At 36.5% G+C, this 27,277-nt stretch overlaps 1 long non-coding RNA gene across 1 annotated transcript; it reads left to right on the top strand.

Annotated features, from left to right (window-relative positions):
* LOC309863751 lies at positions 1-26,807 on the top strand. Its single transcript, XR_014311238.1, has 5 exons — positions 1-99; positions 20,582-20,657; positions 22,347-22,456; positions 22,944-23,012; positions 26,606-26,807. It is a non-coding gene; the product is annotated as an uncharacterized lncRNA (long non-coding RNA).
* The last annotated feature ends 470 nt before the right edge of the window (positions 26,808-27,277 follow it).

A 27,277-nucleotide genomic window follows, 5' to 3' on the forward strand; every position in this document is an offset into this window, starting at 1 on the left:
GGGCTCCCAGAGCTTTGCTTTGTAGCACAGGATGGCTCAACAATGGATTTCAACTGCAACGGAAGCAGGGAACATTCGACAGACCCAAAGGGCTTTCAGGTAAGAACTACAATTATACATGAACACAAGCGGCAGCCGAGACAGCAGGAGCGAAAAGCTGCCCCAAAGTAGAGAAAATCTGTAGGAAAGAATGATGATGTCTGAGATAAGGTTGTAGGAGGAAAGCAAAAGTAATTGAGAGTGTTTAAAAATGTACACCAAGTTTTGAAATGTGAAGACGAAGGGAGACATAGAATCGGTCTTTAGACTCACCTTCCCATCAGTCCTGAATTCAAGACAAGTTCGTGGTGACATTTTTTCAGTATGCCAAAAATTATATTTTTTTTTTTATTTATTTATTTTTTTAATTTATTTTTTATTTTCAGCATAACAGTATTCATTATTTTTCACCACACACAGTGCTCCATGCAATTCGTGCCCTTTATAATACCCACCACCTAGTACCCCAACCTCCCACCCCCCACCCCCTGGGGATAAAAATATATGTTTATAAAAAAAAAAAAAAAAAAAAAAGAAAGGACCAATACCCAAAAATTATATTTTTAAATAATGGCTTCAAACAACATTAAAGATTTTTTTCTGGTAGTAAAGGAAAAGTAAAGGAAATTTGGTCCAAAAATGAATTGGTATCACTTCTGTAAATAGAAATCTGCAGGAAACTTAAAATCTTTTTTTTTTTTTCAGTTTTATTGAGAAAGAACAGACCTATATCACTGTGTAAGTTTGAGGAATGCAGCATGATGGTTTGATTTAGACATTTTGTGAAAGCATAATCACATAGGTGAAGCCATCATCCATCTTCTCATATGGACACAAAAAAAAAAAAAAGAAGAAGAAGAAGAAGGAGAAGGAGAAGAAGAAGTAAAAGATTCTCCTGTGAGGAGAACTCACAGGATTTATTCTCTTAGTAATTTCCTATGTATCATTCATCGGTATTACCTATAGTTACCATGTTACACATTATATCTTAGTACTTATTTATCTTACAACTGAAGTGTGTACCTTTTGATCATTTTCCTCTAATTTCCCCTCCCCACCCCCACCCCACACTCTGCCTCTGGTAATCATAAGTCTGATTTCTTTTCCTATGAGTTGTGTATCTTTTTTTTTTTTAAGATTGCATTTATAAATGAGATCATAGAATATTTGTCTCATTGTCAGACCTATTTCACTTAGCGTAATGCCTTCACATTCCATCCATGTTTCACAAATGATAGGATTTCCTTGTGTGTGTGTGTTTTTTTTTTTTTTACAATGGAATGATACACATATGCCACATATATATCACAACTCGTCACTCATAGATAGACACATAGGTCTTTTTCCATGTCCTGGTTATTGTAAATAGAAGTATAGAAGTGGGGCTGTGTGTATCTTTTCAAATTTCCTTTGGATGTATTCCCAGAAGTGGAATTGCTGGATCATATGGTAGTTTGTTTGTTTGTTTGTTTGTTTGTTTTTTAGAATCCTCCATACTGTTCTCCATAGTGGTTGTACCAATTTACATTCCCACTAACAGTTCATAAGGGCTCCCTTGCCTCCACATCCACACCAGCATTTGCTATCTGTGAGAAACTTCTGAATGAACTCTGAAAGACTAGGTAACAGTCATTAGAATATCCCTGGTAGACCTGAATACAACATAAATTCACCAAAGTCTCCAACTCCTGAGATTTGAAATTCATTTTCTAGTTTAAGCAGGGGCCGTCAGTCTCATGGGACTGTTACCAGTCCATGAAGTAGAAGGGTGAAGGTGGGCAGAGATACTAAGATTCCTCTGATGCCACCTGTCTCTCTTCTATAGCAGGGGAGTATAACTTCCCCCAACCTTCTATTTTTCTCTCTGCTGTCAGACTAGCATCTCAGTCACAAGGCTCTCCCAGCCTTTCCCAGATCCCTCCCTTTCTTAATTAATTAATTAACTTACTTACTAATTTAAAAGTATCTCTCTTGATATAATCCTTGTGTGTTAATCCAGCTTCGATGTCTGACCCAGACTAAAATGGAGTTTGTATTTTTAAATCAGTATGTTCTCAGCTTCCTGATTAGATGATTTTGAAATTCTAGGGAAAAGCAAAGCACTGATATATTCAGAAACTCTTTTCTTTCCATGTTTCCTAAAAATTCTCCCAAAGGCAAACCCCAGAAGAAAATGAAATGGAAGAAACAAAATGTTCACCATATATTAAGTGAAATGAGACAAAAAAAAAAAAACAATTAGTAAAATTATGATCTTTATGTAAAACAGTATTCATGGAATGAAATAATGCATCATAGTAAGTGTTTTAATTGTTTTCTATTTTTACTATATTCCAAGTTTGCTTAATGAACACGTTAATATTTATTGTTATATTGGTAATAAAAATAAAAACATATATGAAATAGGTTAATCAGGTCAAGGGTAGAGGGGTGATAAAAATCAAGCAATTGTAGTATATGTTTTATATCCTGCACATCTACTTTCTCTAAAAAATAGGTAGGATGAGAATTTTGAGTGGCTCCTGCTAAATGCCCATTTGCTAGCTTGGAAATTTTCATTTTTCTGTTAGAGCAAGTATAATCTTGATCTTTGGGAGTTAGATTTCTTCAAGAAATTTCATCCTCCTTATTCTGCCATATGAGATACATAGAGGAAGCTCTCAGATTCTTGTCCTTCCTCACTGGCTATTACTACTGGAGAGCCTGACTAGCCTTCTGGGTATCTCAATGCACTCTGCTGCACTCTGAGTACCCTAAAAACATATAACAGTTCCATTAACCTCAAAATCAGTGAGGTAAACTAGTAAAAAAAATGCAGTTTTCTTGATTTTTCATCACATATCTTCTTTTGTTCTAGAGCTCCAATTCTCCAAAGGAAGAAACATTACAATTTCTAACTAAATACAACAATTTCTTATTAAAGATGACTCCACCATGTGCGGTTAAAAAAATTCTTATAGGTAAATAGTTCTTACAAGATTCAAAGTTCTCATCAGATTTACTTTCAACTTAAGGGGCTCCCCTATTCTGTTCTCATTTCCAAGATCATATCTGAGTATGGGAAGAAATATAGCTAACCTCATGGCATTTGGGTATTGGGCTAATGATGGTGTTTCACGTTCCTTTGCCTAAGGAGAATCATCCGACATGACTCTATGGTTTAGTATCATTTCTCAGTCCTTTTTCTGCTAAAGTATCCATGCATTGTTTGACTCATGGTCTTTTCATTCTCTTTGATGAAGGCAAGACATGGTGGTTCAAAGGAGGTTAGCCATCTCCTTCTGACTAAGCATCCTACCTTTGCTCTAAATAATCAGATGCCCCAAGCTATGGCATGACTCTTTTGTAATCTCAAATTTGGGAAATCTACCTTGAAGCCCTCTACTTCAGGATCACTTCACCACCCATGATGGTTATCTCTCTGACAAGTTTGCCAGCCAGCACTCTCAGCTATATCTTGTGTCCTTGTTGGGGGTACTCACAAACTTCTGGAAACCCTCCATTCCATTCAGTTTCTGAGGAGGCTTGAGTTCAACACCACAATGAATGCCTCCTTCAACCATTTTTAATCTTCTCTGTGTCTCTTTAGATATGATACCATGCTGACCATGTGGTTTTTTTGAGGGTTTTACATTTTCCAGAGAAATATCTCCCAATAGATATATACATAGTCTCTTACACTGGAGTTTGCCTGCCCAAAAGCAAAAAAAGAAATCAGTTAACTAGTGTATTTTTTTTTTTAAACTACACAACTCATCTCTCAATAGGTGTCCATAATCAGAGGAAAGGCTTTCAAATTCCTTTTTGTGGTAACTGAATGTTTCTCAATGTGGTACTCCTCTGCTCTGTGTGCTACAATGATATTCTTTTTTTGAGCAGTAAGCCTCATGGCCTTGCTTTTATTGCAAAAGGGCTGCTGGAGAAGGAAAAGAACAAAACTATATTACTGAAATAGATGAGACATTGGGTGCTGTTCCAACACCATTTGCTAGCATTTGAGCAACTTACACCCTTTTAACTTCTTTAGCAAGATGGTAACTTCCATATATTTATTTTTAAAAATTAAGTATCATTAAGTAAACTAAAAGTCAGTTGCAGTTACCATCTCCATTTTATAGATATTAAAAGTGACACACGGAGAAGAGACATTATTTATCCTATATTTCTTAACTAAGAAGTGGTATGTCTAACATTCTAACCCAGACTTATCTGAGTTTGGAGCCCTCAGTTCTTCAACTTCATGGATTCTAAAGTCCCATGGCCTATCATACATTCTCTCTGTTTCTTCTTCATGTAACCTACTCTTCTGGTTTAGAAAAGGTAGAGAGGGGGTAGGGAGAAGAATTCTAATGTTGAGGATCCCCTAACCAACTTCTTCTTCAGCCTTATCCTCCTTAGATGGGCATGCAAATAATCCCAACGCATTTGCTCAATACCCTGACTTTCTTGGTAGGGGAGGAAAACTTTTCCCTCTTTCCTTTTAGGTTCTTTGATTGGTCTAATAATTAAATTAACACAAGACAGATTAACAGGGGAAAAAATTAATTCTTATACAGGGAAGTTCATAGAAATAGGAATGTCAAAAAGGTGACCAAAGAAGGCAGCTTTTATACCTTATAGACAAAGAAACAATAAATTTGTGAAGAATTGACAAGACAAAGAAGTTTGGGCTTAGGGTGGTAAATTAGTGATGAAGTCACATTTGTTTATATAGTCTTTTTGGTGGTGGTAAGGATTTCTCTCTACTTCCTGATACAAGGATATTACCTTTTATATGGGAGATTTATTTCCTGCTTTCGAGGGGACAAATCAGGGTCAGAATGTGTTTCTTGCACAGGCTATTTCTTAAGCAACTTTAGTTTAAAATAATCAATATGCCAAAGTGAGTATTTGGGGGCTGCCTATCCTGAACTTTATAACTTTTTTCTAGGATGACAGTTCTATTTATTCATTCTTGTAAGACTGTGAATCTCTCAGCTCTTAAGAAGACCTATATCTATTCCTTCCATGAAGTCTCTGAGTAGTTGTTCAAACCCTTGCTTTATACTAGAATTTGATTAAAGCCTTCCAAGTAGAAATAGCAATTACTAAGCACAGATCAATGCAGAAACAGTGTAAAAATTCCTCACTACTACTACCCCTCTTCTTCACCAAATGCACATAAACAGAATATAATAAGAGAAAACAAAGAAGAAGGAAAAGATATGAACAAAAAATGTAAACATCAGAATGAGGACATTAACAAAGTCACCTATCTGAGAGCATTTTATTCAATACTATGGTTAAGGAGAGGTTGACAATTGAGGCTAATTTCATATGTCTATTTATAGGTATAATTTGTGACTTAATGGTAGGTCAATTTAGTTAAGTACAGCTACTATGGTATTATCTAAAAAAGTCTTTTATCTCTAAGTTTAATATTTCTAAACAAGTAAGTTGCTTATTTCCTTCTAACCAGTGTACAGACCATAATCTCGGGACAAATGGCTAAAGAAGATATGGTCTGTATATACAATGGAGTATTATGCCTCCATCAGAAAGGATGAATACCCAACTTTTGTATCAACATGGACAAGACTGTTAGATTATATTGAGTGAAATAAGTCAAGCAGAGAGAGTCAATTATCCTATGGTTTCAATTACTTGTGGAGCATAAGGAATAACACAGAAGACATTGGGAGATGGAGAGGAGAAGTGAATGGGGGAGTTAGAGGGGGAGACAACCCATGAGAGACTGTGGACTCTGAGAAAGAAACTGAGAGTTTTGAAGGGGAGGGAGTTGGGGGCTTGGGTGAGCCTGGTGGTGGGTATTATGGAGGGCACGTATTGCATGGAGCACTGGGTGTGGTGCATAAACAATGAATTTTGGAACACTGAAAAAAAATTAAATTAAATTTAAATAAATAAATAAATAAAACTATTGTACTTTGGCATAAAAATAAAAAAGTAAATAAATATATAAATACATAAATAAATTTTATGTGTTTATTAACCAGATGCTAGAGTTAGATGAGAACAGTGAGGATCTGAATGCAGCAGTATATAAAACATAGATAAATAAAAATAAGTATTTTCACATCTCTGTGAGATAAAAGCCTAAGCAGACATTCAATCAAATATATTTTTAAAACTTCAGTCTTATTCATTCAACGAAGTAGGAAGTAGGCAGTCTGGTGCTTTTATCCTAAAATGACATTTTTTAAAATGTTGCTCTAGTGAAAGTGGGAAAAAAATTCTTGCTTTCATTTTGTGCAATTTGAACTACCCCAAATCAATAGCTTGAACTTCTTAACTTTGTAACATCATAAGAAATGACACTTAGCTGATTATTTCTCAAAATAGCACAAGTGGACCCACTTTGTCCAAAGCACTCAACAAAAGACCTCTGCTGCTTCAGCCCAGACACAGCTTGATTGCCACGGAGAGGGAAAGCTCTGATTTTAGAGAAATCCACATCTTAGTACTAATATCTTTTCTCTGTTGGAGCCTACTTACTTTGCCTCTTTGAAATCCATTTATTTACTGCAAAATCAGAAATAATAAAGTTTTATTTGGCTTTCAGGCTTTGGTTGACGATTGTGTGGTCATACAAATTTTATTAACTTTCCTTTCTCATGGTCATATTCTAATCTTTCTGCCTAGAAAATTTCTTTTTTTATAATTTTGGTTACAGTTGCTTACTTGTGTCAGTAGAGAATACAATTTCATATTATCCATTTTCTACCTTCCAGTGTTTGATTTTTATGCATGCTATATAACCATTCCTTAGGATACATGGAGAGTATAATGGAAAATGGAAAATTCTTGTCTTCAGAGAGAAGACAATTTAATAGTAGAGTCAAGATAAAACCATCTGAATTTGTAGTGGCTGAAGGAAAAAAAAAGACATATCTGTTTGTTTGTTTGTTTGTTTGTTTTAAGATTTTTATTTATTTATTTATTTGACAGAGATCACAAGTAGGGAGAGAGGCAGGCAGAGAGAGAGGAGGAAGCAGGCTCCCTGCTGAGCAGAGAGCCTGATGTGGGGCTTGATCCCAGGACCCTGGGACCACAGCCTGAGCTGAAGGCAGAGGCTTTAACCCACTGAGCCACCCAGGGGCCACTCTGGTTTTTGTTGTTGTTGTTGTTTTGTTTTGTTTTTGCTTTTTTTTTTTTTTAAAGATTTTATTTATTTATTAGAGAGACAGCGCAGAAGGGGAAGCAGCAAACTGAGGGAGAGGGAGAAACAGGCTCGCAGAGAAGGGAGCCCAATGTGGGGCTTGATTCCAGGACTCTGGGATCATGATTTGAGTTCATTGAATAAGCCACCAGACACCCCAAGACCTATATCTGTTTTAAGCAGGATATCAGGTACCCTACATAATTTCTTTGGAAGCGAAGGAAGTTAGGGGTTGTGAAACCAGAAACAGTTCCCTAAATTACACTCAAGTATCACTCAAAGGGAGATGGTAATATTGCTACTGGTGCCCAGCACTGTGGCTGGTAACCAGAGCACTTTGGATGGTGGGCTCCAGATTTTTCCTGCTTGAACCTCTTTAATTACTCCTCTGGAAACTGGACCAGCTACCACCATCTCTTATATGGTTCCTACATAGAGGCTTCATTTTGATTTCATTATCTTCCGATTCATAATTCAGCACAAATACACATAATTGGCAGATCCTAGGACACCTGCCAGCACTGTAGCTCAAAGAGAGTCTGGAAATACCAGAATATGACTTTCACAGTGGAAATGCACAAAGAGAAGAATTCCCCTAATACTGGTGGAAGAGTGTTTAAAGCTTTGGAGTAGCATTTGAAGGGAATGGCTATTAATGATGAGGCAACACTAAAGCAAATGAAAAACAGTTGCACCTTACATTATAGGATAAAATGCTGAATTATGTACTTTAGGTTATATGTTTTCTAGGCTTTACAGCAGCAGCAGTCTTTAAGCAAGACTGTTAAGAATAATATTAGTTGAGGACTTACTATGTTATGAATATTTTTGTGCATTATCGTATCTCATTTAATCTTATAATAAGCCCAAGAGATGATACCATTATAGCACTTGTGCTGAGCTATATAGTAGCCTCCTAAATATGTCCACATCTAAATCACCAAAGCCTGTGAATATGTCAAGAAACATTATTAATGCAAGGATCTTAAAAAGAGATTATCCAAAGAAGCCCAAATGTAATCTCAAGGTCCGTACAAGAGGGAAAATCAAAAAAGGGCATGTCACAATAGAATCAGAGTTGGAATAATGCACTTTGAACAAGGAAAAATGGGACATGAGTCAAGGAATGCAGGTGGCTCCTAAAAACTGGAAAAGGCAAGGAAACAGTTCCTTAAGAGTCTTGAAAAGGAGTCCAGTTCTGTCCACATCTTGATTTTTCTTCCTGTAAGACCCATTTTATACTTCAAGCCTCCAAAACTATTAAGATAATAGATTTGCATTGTCTTAAGCCAAGTTTGTGATAATTGTCCTAGCATTCGTAGAAAACCAGTATGACCCCATTTTACAGAGTGGAAGCCAAGGCTTAGAAAGTGTGATTTATTTGCCCCAATTTTCATAGCTAATGAGCAGCAGAGCCAGGATTTAGATCATGATTGCTTAACTCTAAAGTTTGCTCACTTGTTTCTCACCCTGTGCCTTTGTCAATGCTATAAGCATTGGTTCTGGTGAGAACATGATTCCTGGGGGCAAAGGAGAGGAGAGAGTATCTCATGGAATTTCAGTGACAAAACATTAAAGAATTGGCCAGATTTCAATAAGTATATAGGGATAAAAAGAGTTTTCCAAATAAAGTTTCAGAATGTATGGAGGCAGGCAGAACTCATTGCAGCACTTTGAAAATTCCAGTATAAGTGACATGCAGTGTTATATTAGTTCCAGGTGTACAATATACTGACTCAACAATTCTGTACATTACTCAATGCTCATCATAAGTGTACTGTTAATCCTCTTTGCCTAATTTCACCAATTCTACTACTCCCTTCCCCTCTGGTAACCATCTGTTTGTTCTCTATAGTTGAGTCTTTTGGGGGCACGGTTGTCTTTATACCTTTTTTTTCCCTTTTTCCTTTAAATTCCACATATGAGTGAGATAATGTAATATTTGTCTTTCTCTGACTGACTTATTTCATTTAGCAACTCTCTAGCTTGCAAACAGCAAATTTTCATTCTTTTTTATGGCAGAGTGATAGATATTCCACCATACATATATACCACATCTTTATTCATTCACCTATCAGTGAACACTTGAGTTGCTTCCTCATTTTGGCAATTGTAAATAATGCTATAAAAAACGTGTTGGTGTGTAGATCTTTTTGAATTAGTGTTTTCTTATTCTTTGTGTAAATACCCAGTAGTAGATTTACTGGATCGTATGGTAGTTCTATTTTTAATGGTTTGAGGAGCCTCCATACCTCCATACTGGTTTCTATAGTGCCCAGACCAGTTTGCATTCTCACCAACAGTGTGCAAGCGTTCCTTTTTCTCCAAACCCTTGGCAGCAGTTGTTGTTTCTTGTTTTTTATTTTGACCATTCTGACAGGTATGAGATGATGTCTCATTGAGGTTTTGATTTGCATTTTTCTGGTGATTAGTGATGTTGAGGATCTTTTCATGTACCTGTTGGCCATTTGTATATCTTCTTTGAAGAATTGTCTGTTTATGTCTTCTGTTCATTTTTTAATTGGATTATTTGGGTGCTTTTGGATGGTAAGTTGTATACATTCTTTTTTTTTTTTTTTAAGATTTTATTTATTTATTTGTCAGAGAGAGAGTGCAAGCAGGGAGAGTAGCAGGCAGAGGGAGAAGCAGGCATCCCGCTGAGCAGGGAGCCTGATGCAGGACTGGATCCCAGGACCCTGGAATCATGATCTGAGCTGAAGGCAGACACTTAACTGACTGAACCACTCCGGTGCCCTATGTTCTTTACATATTTTGAAAATTAACCCTTTCATGGTTATGTCATTTGCAAGAATCTTTTCCTAATCAGTATGTTGCCTATTAGTTTTGCAGATTGTTTCCTTCACTGTGTAAAAGCTTTTTATTTTGATATAGTCCCAATAGTTTATTTTTGCCTTTATTTTCCTTGCCTCAGCAGATACATCTTATAAAAAATACTGCTACAGCAGATGTCAGAAAAATTACTGTCTCTGCTCTTTTCTAGGATTTTTATGGATTTGGAACTCACATTTTGAGTTCATCTTTGTGACTTTATGTATAGTGTTAGAAAGTGGGCCTATTTCATTCTTTTACATGTAGCTGTCCTTAACACCATTTGTTGAATAGATTGTTCTTCCCATTGCATTGTCTTGCCTTCCTTTTCAAAGTTTAACTGGCTGAGTGCTGTCTGGCTATTCACAGACCTGTACCCCTGGGGCTAATAATACATTATATGTTTATAAAAAATTAAAAAATTAAAAAACAACAACAGCAAACACTAAAAATAAAGTTTAATTGGCCATATAATTTTCAGTTTATTTGGGGGCTTTCTTTCTATGCTACTGATCTACATGTCTTTTTTTGTACCAGTACCATACTATTTTGATTACTACAACTTTACAGTATATCTTGAAATCTGGAATTATGATAACTTCAGTTTTATTATTTTTCAGGATTGCTTTGCCTATTCAGAATCTTTTGTGATCCAATACAAATTTTAAGATTATGTGTTCTAGTTCTGTGAGAAATGCTATTGGTATTTTGATAGGGCTTGCATTAAATGCATAGATTGCTTAGGGTAGTATGGACATTTTAAGAATATTTGTTCTTCTGATCTGGGGCATGGGATATCTTTCCATTTGTTTGTGTTGTCTTTAATTTCTTTCATCAGTATTTGAGAGTTTTTAGGGTATAGGTCTCTTGTATTCCTGACTGAGTTTATTCCTAGGTATTTTATTCCATTTGGTATAATTGTAAAAGGAATTGCTTGCTTAATTTTTCTTTCTGCTACTTCATATAGAAATGCAACAGATATTGATTTTATATCCTGTATATTAATTTTGTAGCCTGAAACTTTACTGAACTCATTTATCAGTTTTAGTATGTTGGGTTTTTGCTTGTTTGTTTGTTTCTTTTTGTTTTTTGTTTTGTTTTGTTTTGTTTTGTGTGAGTGTTTGTGTGTGTGTGTGTGTGTGTGTGTGTGTAGTCTTTAGGGTTTCCTATATATAGTATTATGTTATATGCAGATAGTGAAAGTTTTACTTCTTCTTTACCAATTTGGATGACTTTTATATCTTTCTGTTGTCTGATTGCCATGGCTAGGACTTCCAATACTATGTTGAATAAAAGTTGTGAGGTTGAACATTTTTGTCTAATTCCTGATCTTAGGGGAAAAGCTCCCAGTTTTTCATCATTGGATATGATATTAGTTGTGGGGTTTTCATATGTGGTCATTATTATGGTAAAGTGTGTTCCTTTTGAACCTACTTTGTTGAGTTTTTATCAAGAATGGTTGTTGTACATTGTCATATACTTTTTCTACAGCTATTGATATGACCATATGGCTTTTATCCCTTTTGTTGGTATGAGGTATTTTGTTGATTAGTTTGCAAATATTGAACTACTTTTGCATCTCAGGAATAAATATCATTTGATTAGGGTAAATTATTTTTTAAATGTATTGTTGGATTAGCTAATATTTTGATGGAGATATTTGCATCTATGTTCATCGGACATAATGGTCTGTAATTATTTTTTGTAGTGTCTATCTGGTTGGTATTTGGGTAATGCTGGCTTTGTAGAATGAATCTGGAATCTTTCCTTCCCCTCTAATTTTTTGAATAGTTTGAGAATAAGTATTAAATTTTCTTTAAGTATTTTTCAGAATTCATCTATGAAGTCATCTGGTCCTGGACTTCTGTTTGTTGGAAGTTTTTTAAATTACTTATACAATTTCATTGCTGATAATCAGTCTGTTCAATTTTCTATTTCTTCCTAACTCAGTTTTGGGAGGTTATATGTTTCTAGGAATTTATCCATTCCTTCTAGATTGATCAATTTGTTGGCATATAGTTTTTCATAGTAGTCTTTTTTAATACTTTGTATTTCTGTGATACCAATTATTTTTTTTCTTTCATTTCTGATTTTATTTGAATCTTCTCTCTCTTTCTGTCCCTCTCTCCCTCTCTCTCTCCCTCTCTCTCTCTGATGAATCTGGCTAAAGGTTTATCAACTTTGTTGGTCTTTTTCAAAGAACCAGTTTCTAGTTTCAATAATCTGTTTTATTGTATTTTTTAAATTTCTTTTTGGCTTATTTCTACTCCAATCATTTTTTAAATTTAATTTTATTTTTTTCAGTGTTCCAAAATTTATTGTTTATGCACCATACCCAGTGCTCCATGCAATACATGCCCTCCTTAATACCCACCACAAGGCTCATTCAACCCCCCCACCTCCCCTCCAAAACCCTCAGTTTGTTTCTCAGACTCCGCCACCTCTCATGGTTTGATTCCCCCTCCAATTTCCCCCAACTCACTTCTCTCCATCCCCCTGTGTCTTCCATGTTATTCCTTGTACTCCTACAGAAAGTGAAACCATATGATAATTGACTCTCTCTGCTTGACTTATTTCACTTAGCATAATCTCTTCCCATCCTGTCCACATTGATACAAAAGTTGGGTATTCATCTTTTCTGACTGAGGTATAATACTCCATTGTATATATGAACCATATCTTATTTATCCATTCATCTGCTGAAGGACATCTTGTTTCTTTCCACAGTTTGGTGACTGTGGCCATTGCTGCTGAACGTTGGAGTACAGATGGCCCTTCTTTTCACTACATTTGTATCTTTGGGGTAAATACCCAGTGGTGCAATTGCAGATATGGGGTAGCTCTATTTTTAATTTCTTAAGGAATCTGCACACTATTTTCCAAAGTGGCTGTACCAACTTGCATTCCCACCAACAGTATAAGAGGGCTCCCCTTTCTCCACATCCTCCCCAATACTTGCTGTTCACTGTCTTGTTAATTTTGGCCATTCTAACTAGTGTAAGGTGGTATCTCAATGTGGTTTTGATTTGAATCTCCCAGATGGCTAATGATGATGAACATGTTTTTCATGTGTCTGTTAGCCATTTGTAAGTCTTCTTTTTTTTAAAGCTTTTTTAAAAATTTAGTTTAGAGAGAGATAGAAAGCATGAGAGGGGGAAGGACAAAGGGAGAGGGGGAGAGAGAATCACAAACAGACTCCATACCAAATGTGGAGCCTGACATGGGGCTCAATCCCAGCACCCTAAGATCATGACCTGAGCTGAAATCAAGAGGCAGTCACTTAACTGAGCTACCCAGGTATTCCTTGTATGTCTTCTTGGAGAAGTATCTGTTCATCTTCTGCCCATTTTTTGATGTGATTATCTGTTTTTTTGTGTGTTGAGTTTGAATTCTTGTCATTTGCAAATATCTTCTCCCATTCCATGGTTGCCTCTATGTTTTGTTGACTGTTTCCTTTGCTGTGCAAAAGCTTCTGATCTTGATGAAGTCCCAAAAGTTCATTTTTGCTTTTGTTTCCTTTGCCTTTGGAGGCATATTTTAAAAGGAATTGCCATGGCCAAAGACAAAGAGGTTACTGCCTATGTTCTCCTCTAGGATTTTTATCAATTCCTGCTTCACCTTGAGGTCTTTTATCCATTTCAAGTTTACCTTTGTGTATGGTGTAAGAGAATGGTCAAGTTTCATGCTTCTACACATAGCTGTCCAACTTTCCCAGCACCATTTATTGAAGAGACTGTCTTTTTTCCACTTGATAGTTTTTCCTGCTTTATTGAAGATTATTTGACCACAGAGTTGAGGGTCAATATCTGGGCTCTCTACTCTGTTCCTCTGGTCTATGTGCCTGTTTTTATGCCAGTGCCATGCTATCTTGGTGATCACAGCTTTGTATTGTAGCTTGACATCAGGCAACAGGATGCCCCCAGTTTTGTTTTTACTTTTCAACATTTCCTTAGCAATTTGGGGTTTTCTCTAGTTCCATACAAATTTTAGGATTGTTTGTTCCAGCTCTTTGAAAAATGCTGGTGGAATTTTGATTGGGATGGCACTGAAAGTATAGATGGCTCTAGGCAGTATAGACATTTTAACAATATTTAGTCTTCTGATCCATGAGCATGGAATGCTCTTCCAACTTTTTGTGTCTTCAATTTCTTTCATGAGTCTTCTGTAGTTCTTTGAGTACAGATCCTTTCCCTCTTGGGTTAGTTTATTCCCTGATATCTTATGTTTCTTGGTGCTATAATAAATGGAATTGATTCTCTAATTTCCCTTTCTATATTTTCATTGTTAATGTATAAGAAAGCAAGTGATTTCTGTACATTGATTTTGTATCCTGCCACATTACTGAATTTCTGTATGAGTCCTAGTAGTTTGGGGTGGAATCTTTTGGGTTGTCCATATAAAGTATCATGTCATCTGTAAAGAGAGAGAGTTGGACTTCTTCTTTTCCAATTTGAATACCTTTTATTCTTTTTGTTGTTTGACTGCTGTTGCTAGGACTTCTAGTACTAGATGGCAAGAGTGGCCATCCTTGTCATGTTCCTGATCTCAAAGGGAAGGCTGTGAGCTCTTCTCCATCGAGGATGATATTCACAGTGGGGTTTTCATAGATAGATCTTATGGAATTGAGTAATATTCCCTCTATCCTTATACTTTGAATCATTTTAATCAGGAACCGATACTGTATTTTGTCAAATGCTTTTTCTGCATCAATTGAGAGGACCATGTGGTTCTTCTCTCTTCTCCTATTGATTTGTTATATCACATTGATTGATTTGTGAATGTTGAACCACCCTTGCATCCCATAGATAAATCCCACCTAGTCATGGTGGATAATCTTTTTAATGTATTGTTAGATCCTATTAGCTAGGATCTTGTGGAGAATCTTGGCATCCATATTCATCAGAGATATTGGTCTGAAATTCCCCTTTTGGTGGGGTCTTTATCTGGTTTGGGGATCAGGGTAATGCTAGCTTCATAAAAAGAATCTGGAAGTTTTCCTTCTGTTTCTATTTTTTGAAACAGTTTCAGGAGAACAGGTATTATTTCTTCTTTGAATGTTTGGTAGAATTCTCCAGGGTATCCGTCAGGTTCTGGACTCTTGTGTTTTGGGAGGCTTTTGATCACTGCTTCAAGCTTATTACTAGACATTGGTCCATTCAGGTTGTCAATTTCTTCCTAATTGAGTTTTGGAAGTTTATAGGTTTCCAGGAATGCATCCATTTTGTCTACGTTATTTAACTTACTGGCATATAACTGTTGATAATAATTTCCAATGATTACTTCTATTTCCTTGGTATTAATACTGATCTCTCCCTTTTCATTCACAATTTTGTTAATTTGGGTCCTCTCTCTTTTGTTTTGGATTAGTTTGGACAATGGCTTATTGATCTTATTGATTCTTTCAAAAAACCAGCTTCTAATTTCATTGATGTGTTCTACTGTATCTCTAGTTTCTATCACATTGATCTCTGATCTAATCTTGATTATTTCCATTCTTGTGTGTGGGGTTGATTTAATTTGTTGTTGATTCTCCAGTCTTTAAGGTGTAAAGAGAGCTGGTGTATTCTGGATTTTTCAGTTTTTTGAGGGAGGCTTGGATGGCTATGTATTTCCATCTTAAGACTGGCTTTGCTGTATCCCATAGGTTTTGGACCAAAGTGTCTTCATTCTCATTGGTTTCCTTGAATTTTGTGAGTTCTTTGATTTCCTGGTTGATCCAAGCATTCTTAAGCAGGGTGTTCTTTAGTTTCCAAGTGTTTGAATTCCTTCCAAACTTTTTCTTCTGAATGAGTCCCAGTTTCAAAGCATTGTAGTCTGAGAATATGTAAGAAATAATCTCAATCTTTTGGTATCAGTTGAGCCTTGGTTTGTGACCCAGTATGTGGTCTGTTCTGGAGAAAGTTCCATGTGTGCTTGAGAAGAATGAGTATTGTTTTGTTTTAGGGTGGAGTGTTCTGCATATATCTATGAGGTCCATCTGATCCAAGGTGTCATTAAATACTCTTATTTCCTTTTCATTTTCTACTTGGATGATCTCTCTATTATTGAAAATGGCTTTTTAAGATCCCCTACTATTAATGTATTCCTATCAATATGACTCAATATCTTGATTAACAATCATCTTATGTAGTTGGCTGCTCCCATATTGGTGCATAAATATTTACAATTATTAGATTTTCTTGATGGATAGACCCTTTAAGAATGATGTATTGTCCTTCTGTATCTCTGACTACAGTCTTTAGTTTAAAATCTAATTTAAAATCTAATTTACCTGATATGAAAATTGCTACCCCAATTTAAAAAAAAGAAAAAATTTTTAAGGCCCATGGGCATGAAAGGTGCTTCTCCATCCCTTCACTTTCAGTCTGGATGTATCCTTAGCTTCCAAATGGGTCTCTTGTAGACAACATATGGAGAAGTCCTGTCATTTAATCCAATCTACAACTCTGTGCCATTTTATGGGAGAATTTAGGACATTCACATTAACAGGGATTATTGAAAGAAACGTTTTTATTGACATCATGTTGCAGGTGAAGTCCTTGTTTCTATAGATTGTCTCTAAATTTCTGTTCTATGATACTCTTGGGTTCTTTCTTCTTTTGTAGAACACCACTTAATATCTCTTTTAGTGCCAGCTTGGTGATTGTGTACTCTTTAAAGCCTTGCTGGCTTTGGAAGTTCTTTATCTCTCCATCCATTTTGAATATCAACCTTGCTAGATAAACTATTCCTGGCTGCATGCTCTTCTCATTCAGTGCCCTGAATATGTCTTGCCAGCCCTTTCTGCCTTGCCCGGTTTCTGTGGACAGGTCTGATGTTATTCTGATAGACCTTCCTCTGAATGTAAGGAATCTCTTCCCCCTAGCTGCCCTCAAAAACTCTTGTCTAAAATTATGATTCATCAGTTTTACAATCAAGTGCCTCGAGGTCTTTCTAGATCCATTGATTTTTTTGGGTGGGGAGGGGATCTTTCTGCTTCTAGGACAAAATGCTGGTTACATTTCCCAGATTGGGAAAATTTTCATGGAGAGTTTGTTCAACTATATCTTCTAGTCCTCTTTATTTTTCCTCCCCCTGAGGGATCCCAATAATTCTGACATTGGGATGTTTCATTGCATTATTTATTTCCCTACTTCCATTTTCATAGCCTCTAGGCTGTTTGTTCCAGGCCTCTTCCTGATCCTTTTTCCTCTATCAGTTTGTCCTCTAGATCACTATTCTATCTTCTGCCTTGGTTACCCTAGCTGTTAGAGGATTTAGATTAGATCGGATCTCATTTTAACTTCTTCCTGGGTGGCTTTCACTTCTGTCCTAATTGATTCCATGTTGTCACTAGTGGTTTTCGTCAACCTAGCCATTGCCTGGATAATTGTTACCCTGAATTCCTTTTTTGACATACTGTTTATGTCCATATCCAATAGCTCTGATGGAGAGGGCACAGTCTCTGAATTTTTCCTCTGTTGGGTGTTCCTTCTCCTAGTCATTTCGGTGAGAGGTGGTTGAGGGTATGTGTAGCTGAATATATCAACTGCAATCCAGGGAAGGTGCACCCTGGAACGCTTCTGAGCAATAGGAAGTCACCACCAAAAAGAAAAAAGAAAAAAAAGGAAAGAGAAAGAGAGACACAGAAAAAAAAGACCTAGCCGGAATGGGCCCCAAAGGTAAGACTTATAAGATATACAAACAAAAACGGGCAAACAAAAAGACCGACAAAAGTAAATGACAAGGAGAAAAAAAAAAAAAGAACACAGCTAAAATGAACCCCAAGGATAAGATTTATATAATACCAGACCAAAAACAAATACACAGAAACACCGACAGAGGAAAACGATGGGAGGGTGGTTATAAATCCTCAGTGTGGGTGAGGAAGTTTATTTTGATTCTTCCTGGGTGTATCTTGATATCTGTGTTAAAGGACTCAATGTTCCAGAGATAAAGGGAGATTAACTGGTTTATATATAGGGGTAGTATTGATTATGGAAAGAGGATTACCTTGAAGCTTGTATCTATATGTATATTTAAAAAATAGAAAAGATAGGGGCGCCTGGGTGGCTCAGTGGGTTAAAGCCTCTGCCTTCGGCCTAGGTCATGATCCTGGAGTCCTGGGATCGAGCCCCGCATTGGGCTCTCTGCTCAGCGGGAAGCCTGCCTCCCCCTCTCTCTCTATCTGTCTCTCTGCCTGCTTGTGATCTCTGCCTGTCAAATAAATAAATAAAATCTTTAAAAAAAAATAGAAAAGATAAAGAAAAATACAGGTAAATGTATGAAAAAAGTTCAATTTAAAAGGTTATTATGGGGGCACCTGGGTGGCTCAGTGGGTTAAAGCCTCTGCTTTCGGCTCAGATCATGATCCCAGGGTTCTGGGATCGAGCCCCACATCGGGCTCTCTGTTCAGCAGGAGCCTGCTTTACTTCCTCTCTCTCTGCCTGCCTCTCTGCCTACTTGTGATCTTTGTCTGTCAAGTAAATTAAAAAAAAAAAAAAAAAAGAAAGAAAGAAAAAAATTTGAAAAAAAAAAGGTTATTATGGAATATGTTGTATTAAACCTCTAGTTGTAATGGTAAGTAGGTTTAAAAAATTAAAAAGAACAGTAATAGTGAGAAAGAATTAAAAATATAAGTTGTATCTATGAAATATACAGGTTTTAGGGCAATACTGGAAGGTTAATATATTGTTTTCCCCTGATATTGGGGTTTTACAGTTTTATGGGGACCCTGTGGTGGTTGTCCTCTCATTCTCTCCACTGACTTTATAGGGGAGAGGCCTGTCATGTTGTTTTTCAGGCAGTCTTGCTTGGGTTGAGTCCTGTGCCCCCTACCAAGGGGCTGGGCTCTGTGGAAACCCGTGTTTAAGGCTTTTTTTCTCTGGAGGTTTTTTTTTTTCTTTGACGGCTTTTTGCAGCTTTTCAGAGGTTTAGTGGAAAGCAAACAGCACCCAGACCTCTGTCTCAGAGAGAAGCCTAAGTTTGCTCCCCTCTGGGTGGTCCAGAAGACTCCACAGACTCCCCCTCTGCAAACTCTGCTGAGCCATTAAACCTCCCACAGGTAGTGCACATCCCCAGCCACCATCTCAGGTGTCGTCTGAAGCTTGTCTCTGCAACCCTATGCCAAAACCACAAGCAATATTGGTCCAGGGAGACCACTTCCAGTGGCTGCCTTTTCCAGGACTGCTGTCTGGGGCTCAGACCTCAAGGTTTTACAGGTCGCTGCCTGCTGAGAGACCCCAACCAGAGATCTCACTGAGTTTCTTCAAGTCCAGGCTGGGAGTGTCCAGACTCTTGACTGGTCCAAGAAACCACTGGCCAGCACCCACACAGAGCTCTCTCAGGTGTGGGTGGGGAGTGCAGTTCAGACCCTGGCCGCGTAGTGCATACAGAGCGCAAAAGGCTGTGGATCTAATGACTGCCCAAAGACTCCCTCATGTGGGGGGTGAGAGTGTGCCTGGCCAAGCGGTGGTACAAACTGTGCAACCCTGGGGGCTCCAGGACCAGAACTGGAGGCTCCACCACCACATTCTCTGGCATGTGTGGTCGCTAGTGGTGTCCGTCCTGGGTCCTTGAGCTTAGGCTCATGCCCATGACCACCCAATTCCAGAAGTTGCCCTTTAAGATCTTTTGCTCTTTTTGAGTGCTTTTAACTAGACACCAAGATAATGCTGCTCCCCAATCACAGGGCACCTTCATATTGGGGTATTTCTTTCCAATGGGTTGCTTCTGGTGGCTCCCTCCCACTTCTCTTTATCCTCTGATATCAGTCCAATCTTTCCCACTCTGCTTTACCTCTCCACTGGTGCCTTCTGCCCCCATAGAGATCCAGAAGTATATAATCCTATATCTCAGACTGATTTCATGGGTGTTCAGAGTGTTCTGGTAGATAATTAGCTCACTTTAGGGGACTGATTGAAACAGGGTCTCCTACTTCTCTGCCATCTTGCCCCTACTCAAATCTAATCTTTATTATTTCTTTCCTTCTACTTCTTTTGAATTTTGTTTGTTCATTTTCTATCTTCTTTAGGTGTAAAATGATGTTGTTTTGTTGCTGTTTTGTTTTGTTTTACTTAAAATTTTTCTTGATTCTACTAATGGTTTAGCACCAGGCTCCCCAGTGAACATGGTGATGGACGAGACGGCGGTCCCCTTTATGGCCATGCCCTGTTTCTCCCTTATGAGGAGCTCCCTGAACTGGACCTCAGTCCTGACATACAACAGACACACCACAACATGTGGGATGCACATCGCATCTGCCAGCAGGGATGGTGGGAGACCAGCTATCTGAGGCCAACAAAGTCCCTACAACACTGCTGTAACATTCGGTCTGGGCAGGATTCTGACTTGAGACATTCATACATAACCACACAGACAGTAACTTCATCCTATTGCCTCTTCAGCCAAGCACATACACCAAATGTCTGAACCTGCAGTTCCTCTTGTACTGAGCAGGATTACCATAGCAACAGCACAACAGTAGTGTAAAACATGTCTCATGACAGTCTAAACCCAGCATGCTTCCCTATTAATAGGTGAACAATCCAATGATTGGTGGTTTCTTTTTCACAGTGATAAGAAGAGCCAACATTGAAAGATCAAAAAGCGACATTGCTATGAATACTTGGTTGCCACAAGCAACTCTTTGGTAAGTTTTCCAACACCTCCTGAAAACCTAAAGGTCAGAAGTATCATGAGGCCCCACTTTCATGGTCTGTATCCATACTGAAAATCAAAATCTAGGTTGTTTTAGATTTTCCTTGCATTTGAGATAGGTCTGTATTACTATAAACTTCCCTCTTGGAACACCTTTTGCCACATCCCAAAGATTTTGGACTGTTTTAGTTTCATTTTCATTTGTCTCCATGTATTTTTTATTTCCTCTTTGATATTTTCAGTGACCTGCTCATTGTTTAGTAGAATTTTATTGAGCCTCCATGTATTTTTTGAGAGTTTTCCTTGTGGTTGATTTCTAATTTCATAACATTGTGGTCAGAAAAGATGGATGGTATGAATTCAATCTTTTTGAACCTGTTGAGATATGTGATGTGGCCTAAAATGTCATCTGTTCTGGGGGATGTTTCTTGTGCACTTGCAGAGAATTTGTATTCTGCTGTTTTAGGGTGGAATGTTCTGAAAATGTCTGTTAAATACATCTCATCCGATGTGTCATCCAAAGTCATTGTTTTCTTGTTGATTTTGTTTGAATGATCTATCCATTGGTATAAGTGGGGTGGTAAAGGCTTCTACTATTGCATTGCTATTGATTACTTCCTTTACATTTGCCATTAGCTGCTTTATTTATTTGGGGGCCTCCATGTTGGGTGCATAAACATTTAAAATTGTTGTTGGATTTTCCCCCTTATGATTATATAGTGTCCTTCTTTGTCTCCTTTTACATTCTTTATTTTAACGTCTATTTCATCCAATATAAATATTGCTAACCCAACTTTCTTTTCATTTCCATTTGCGTGGTAAATTCTTTACTATCCCTTCAGGTGTATGAATTCAGCTCTGAGATGAGTCTCTTGTAGGTACCACATAGATGAGTCTTTCTTTTTAATCCATTCTATCACCCTATATCTTTTGATTGGAGCATTTAATCTGTTTACATTTAAAGTAATTATTTAAAGTAAAAATGTACTTACTGACATTTTGTTATTTGTTTTATGGTGTGGTTATTTTATATTTTTTTCTTTTTTTGATCTCTTATCTCATGGTTTGTTTTATGGTGTGGTTATTTTATATTTTTTTCTTTTTTTGATCTCTTATCTCATGGTTTGCTGGCTTCTTTCGTGATATATTTGGATTCCTTTCTCTTTATTTTTTGCATGTCTATTAATGGTTTTGATTTGTGGTTATCATTAGGTTTGTATATAACATCTTCTACATATAGCAGCTATATTAAATTGATGGTCACTTGAGTTTGAACCCATGCCTTACTCCTCTTCCTTCCCCTGCCCATATTTTAGATATTTTAGTGTCCTACTTTACATCCCTTAGTTTTGTGAATTCCTTGACTAATTTTTGTATATATACTTAGTTTTACTGTTTGTATGCTTACCAGTTTTCTTACTTCAACTTTTGGCCTTTCCTTTCTACTCAGAATCCCCTTAACCATTTATTTTAAGGCTGGTTTAATGGTGATGAATTCCTTTAACTTTTATTTTTTAATCTTTTAAAATTTATATATTATATATATATTTATATATAAAATATTTGTTTACATTTTTATTATTTATTTATATATTTTATTTATCTGGGAAATTATCTCTCCTTTTCTGAATGATAGCTTTGATGGATAGAGTATTCTTAGTTGCATGTATTTTTCTTTCAGCATTTTAAATATATCATGCCACCCGTCTCTGGTCTACCAGTTTCTGCTGAAGAGTCAAATTTAGCCTTTTCGATGCATATTCAGGTATTATTTCTTCAAATAAAATTTCAGCCCCTTTTCTCCCTCTTCTCCTTAGATCCCTATACTGTCAATGTTAGTAGGCTTGATAGAGTGAATGCATTCCTTTAGTCTATTTTTATTTTTTATTGTTATTTTTATCTCTCCTGTTCAGCTTGATTGCTTTCTATTACTCTGTCCTCAAAGTCACTGATCTATTCTTCTGCTTCCTCTCATTTACTGTTTAGCCTGCCTAGTGTATTTTTAACTTTATTTATTGAGTTCTTCATCTCTGATTAGTCCTTTTTGATTTTATTATTATTTTTTTAATCTTTGCCGAGAGTCTCATTTAAGTCTTTTACTCTTTTTGTAAGTCCAGAGAGTATCTTTATGACCATTACTTTAAATTCTCTATCAGGCATATGACTTATCCCCATTTCATTTCACTTTCTTGCTGTCATTTTGTCCTGTTCTTTCATTTGTGGCATATTTGTCTGTTTCCTCACTTTGCTTAACTTTGTGTCTATTTCTATGTATTAGGAAAGGAAGCTACATCTCCTGCTCTTGAAAGAAATGGCCTAATGAAGAGGTCCTATGGTGTCCTGTGGGGTAATGTTCTTTTTACCAGAACTGGCACTTCATGTATGTCTCCTATGTATGTTATACGCACCGTACTGTTGTGACTGAGCTGCATTTGCCTTTAGTACAGCCATCTGCAATGGCTACCTTTGCCTTTTGTGGACAGAGTTTGGCCCTTATGTTGTTAGTGGGCCAGTCTGGGGCTACTCTTGGGTGGAGTCATACCAGGCATTTGCCAGAAATGCACTAGTACCAAATTGCAAGGTACTCTCCCTGTTTAGTTCCCTGTTTTCTTGGTGGGTGAGCTGCACCCAGGACCTGATCCCTTCTTCCAGCCCATTGCTGGTACTAAACGCAGACTGCTATGTGTGATTATTTTCTCCTCTATTCCATAGTTTTATAGAAGCCAGCTTTTACATAGCTTCTGTTGTTTAATACTGGCTGAGACTGAAGTGCAAGTCTTCCTTGATCTGAGCTATAGTATTAATGAATCCACTTCAGTTTCAGACACAAAGGGATCTTCTCCAATATACTATTTATTGTTAACAAAGATGATATTTTTTTCTCTCTCTACCCCTTTGTCTCCATTTAACTTTTCAGAACTAAATAGAAGAGAATGCTGTGTAATGAACCATTTAAATCCTAGCTTAAACAACTTTGAAGTCACTTTAGGGTATCCTTTTAGGCAATGTTTTCTATCTGTATTTCCACCCTTTGGCAAATACCAATTTCCTAGTAACATCTTTTAACCACCTCCAATATTTTTCAAAGTGATAGTTTAAAATTCCTCCTATTTGAAGATATAGTTGCTTTAATTGTATTTTTCAAATAGTTGACTACTCCTGAGAAATAGATGAATGATCCTTACAAGAAGGAGTCTTACACCAAAATAGCAGTTAGCTCTCACTTTCTAACTGGTACAGTCTGGATATTGATTCTGAATGCTTCCTTCTGCTCTAAGAAGGTAAAGGCACAGGTTGACCTAATCAAAAATAATCATGTCCTTCCTGGATTTAAGTATTTAAAATATAGGCCATACTTTGCTAAATATCTTAAAATTTTAAGTGTTAAAAGAGGGGTTGGGACGTCTGGGTGGCTCAGTTGGTTGGACGACTGACTTCGGCTCAGGTCATGATCCTGGAGTCCCGGGATCAAGTCCCGCATCGGACTCCCAGCTCCATGGGGAGTCTGCTTCTCTCTCTGACCTTCTCCTCATTCATGCTCTCTCTCACTGTCTTTCTCTCAAGTAAATAAATAAAATCTTTAAAAAAAAAAAAGAGGGGTTATCTGAGAATATTAAAACTAGTACAGTTAATTGATATTTTTCAAGGATTCAAACACATAATATGCCATATTACTATAAGTAATCTTTATTAGAATTTTACCAAGTTTCATTAAATTTCTAATCATAATTTTACTTCACCAATTCCTGGATCTTGAATGTAGAAATTAACTGTGCTCTATTCAAAGTGCCTGTCATTGGTACCTCCATACAAGTTTATCATTTGCCTTAATTCATTGGTGGTTACTGTAGAATGGGGCAGAAATAATTTTCCTAGCTTTCATTTGACCTGTCATTGACCACTTAATGTGAGTTAACATATGAGAACTTATGACTATATCTGATTGTATTTATGAACATACTGACCTTATTCTTCATTTATTTCCTTGTTTTAGCTTCATTTTATATTTGAGTTAAAATAGCCATGTCTAAATGCTTATACACACATACATGCACACACATATCCCACCTGTATCTCCTAAGAAATATCCTTTTGAAATAATTTGTTCATGCTGACAACATTCTTCTTGTATCTGCTTTTCCCATTGCTCTTAATATAAACTGATAATGTTTCATTTTTATTTAAAATTAACCATTTAAGAGAATGGTTAAGTTAAAAAATAAGTAAAATTAATCTTAATATAAAAACAAATAGGAGAGTTGGATAGGCCATCTAAAACAAACAAACAAACAAAGGAAACAGTTCGTCTTTAGAATTTGATTCTAGCTCCCTACCAAATAAGTTTTAGACAAATGATGACCTTCTCACAGCAAATCATTACATGTTTCACAAGGGAAAAGCTGGTTTTGAATTCTTTGAAACCCCAAATTCCCCCACAGAGAACAGTCACATTAAAGCATTCCATGTTTCGGGAACCAGACACCTCTTTCTAAAGTGAAAGGTCAAATTAAAAAGTTGTAGATCATAAGCATTCTTAGCACCCACCCACACATACATTAACTATGTTAACTATATAAGGTAATGGACGTCCTGATTGTCTCAATCTTGATTATCATTCTACAATACATATGTATATAGGTATATATGTCATATACTTTAATATATATACAATTATATTTGTCAGTTATTCCTCCATAAAGTTAAAGAATAAAGTCACAAAAATTTAAATAAATAAATAATGTTAGTACCAGTCATTTCTTTTGGGAGAAAAATTAGATAAAAATTGAACTAGAAAAAGAAAGGAAAACTGAATTTAAGCACATCCCCTTCTGAAGCATACACAGACATTGCCAATTATGTATTTTTCTGTGTGGCACATGGTTTGGCAATTCCATTGCCATTTGCAATGAGTAGATCCAAATTGTTTTCTGAAGTTTTATGTGAGTTGTGTATAATTTTTATTTATTTATTTATTTGCCTGCCAAGGAAAGTACCTGGTGTTGAATTGGCTGTTTTTAATTTTTAATTTTTTTTTTATAAACATATATTTTTATCCCCAGGGGTACAGGTCTGTGAATCACCAGGTTTACACACTTCACAGCACTCACCAAATCTGAGGGTTGCTGGGGGGAGGGGGTTTGGGAGAAGTGGGTGGGATTATGGACATTGGGGAGGGTATGTGATTTGGTGAGTGCTGTGAAGAGAATTGGCTGTTTTTAAAATTACAATTTCAAAAATGATGCTCTGATCAGTTAGTGCAAACCATAAGATGCCATGTTTTAAGATGACAACACATTTTATTTCAGAATTCACTATTTCAATTTGTTGCAGTTTGAAAGTGCCCAGTCTTCATTAAAATTTTTTGGACTACCTGTGGAACAGTGGCTATCAATTCTAAATACACGCTAAAGTTACATTTGTTGCTTTAAAAAACACTAAAATTTGGTCTTCAAACCAGATGAGTTAAATTAGAATCTTATTGGGATATAGACACACATATTCTATTTTTTTAATTTATTTTTTATTTTCAGCACAACAGTATTCATTATTTTTGCACCACAACCAGTGCTCCATGCAATCTGTGCCCTCTATAATACCCACCACCTATTATTTTAGATATCTTTAGGCAATTTCAATGTTAGAATTAAGAATCATTGGCTTGGGTGATGCTGTGATGATGATAGCCTTACAGTGTGTATACCTCTTATGCATCTGACCATCTTTTCAGGTAGAGTAAAGCATTGAGTCTGATCATTACGAACTTATTTAGAAATTATTAGAAATGATTCTCAGTGACTTTTAGGGTGATAAAGAGGGAAATTGTTAAAACCTAGATGACAGCTGCTAACCTACAAACGATCATCAGGTTCACTGACTCTTTTAATGGACAATGTTCATTTCTTTTTTTTTTTTTTAAGCTTTTATTTATTTATTTGACAGAAAGAGAGAGAGCACAAACAGGGGGAGCTGCAGGCAGGGGAGAGGGAGAAGTAGACTCCTTGCAGAGCAGGGAGCCCAGTGAGGGGCTCCATACCAGGACCCGAGGATCATGACCTGAGCTGAAGACAGATGTTTAACCGACTGAGCCACCAAGGCACCCCAACAGTGTTCACTTCTAATAAATTCTGATGTTTTCAATGTACTCCTAAAATACTAGAATTTTATTTTACCTCTTACTTTTAGGTCTTTAACTATGAATTTGCCTTTTCATCTAAGTCAATTCCAAAATCAGATATATATCATTATGTCCATTTGTTTATAAAGGTTATTAATTATGCTGTTCAAATCATTCTTATTCTCACTGATTTTATTTGCTTGATTTATCATTTGCTAAGGGTAGTATATTAAAATCACCTTTTATGATAGTGTATTAGTCAATCTTTGTTTTGTACATATTGAGATTATGTTATAATGTAAGTACAAAGTTACAACCAGCTTATTACCCTAGTCAGCTGGAAATTCTAGTGTTCTCTTGTGACCCTTTCTATCTTTAGCAAGGCATTTGCACGTAAAATCTACTTTGAATAATACTAGCATAGCTATTAGCTTTCTTTTCATTATTATTGCTTGATATAATTTTCTTCCCTTTGATTTTCAGCCTTTCATGGTTTA

This window comes from Mustela nivalis (genome assembly GCF_964662115.1).
Source record: "Mustela nivalis genome assembly, chromosome: 4".
In the NCBI taxonomy this organism is placed as follows: Eukaryota; Metazoa; Chordata; class Mammalia; order Carnivora; family Mustelidae; genus Mustela; species Mustela nivalis.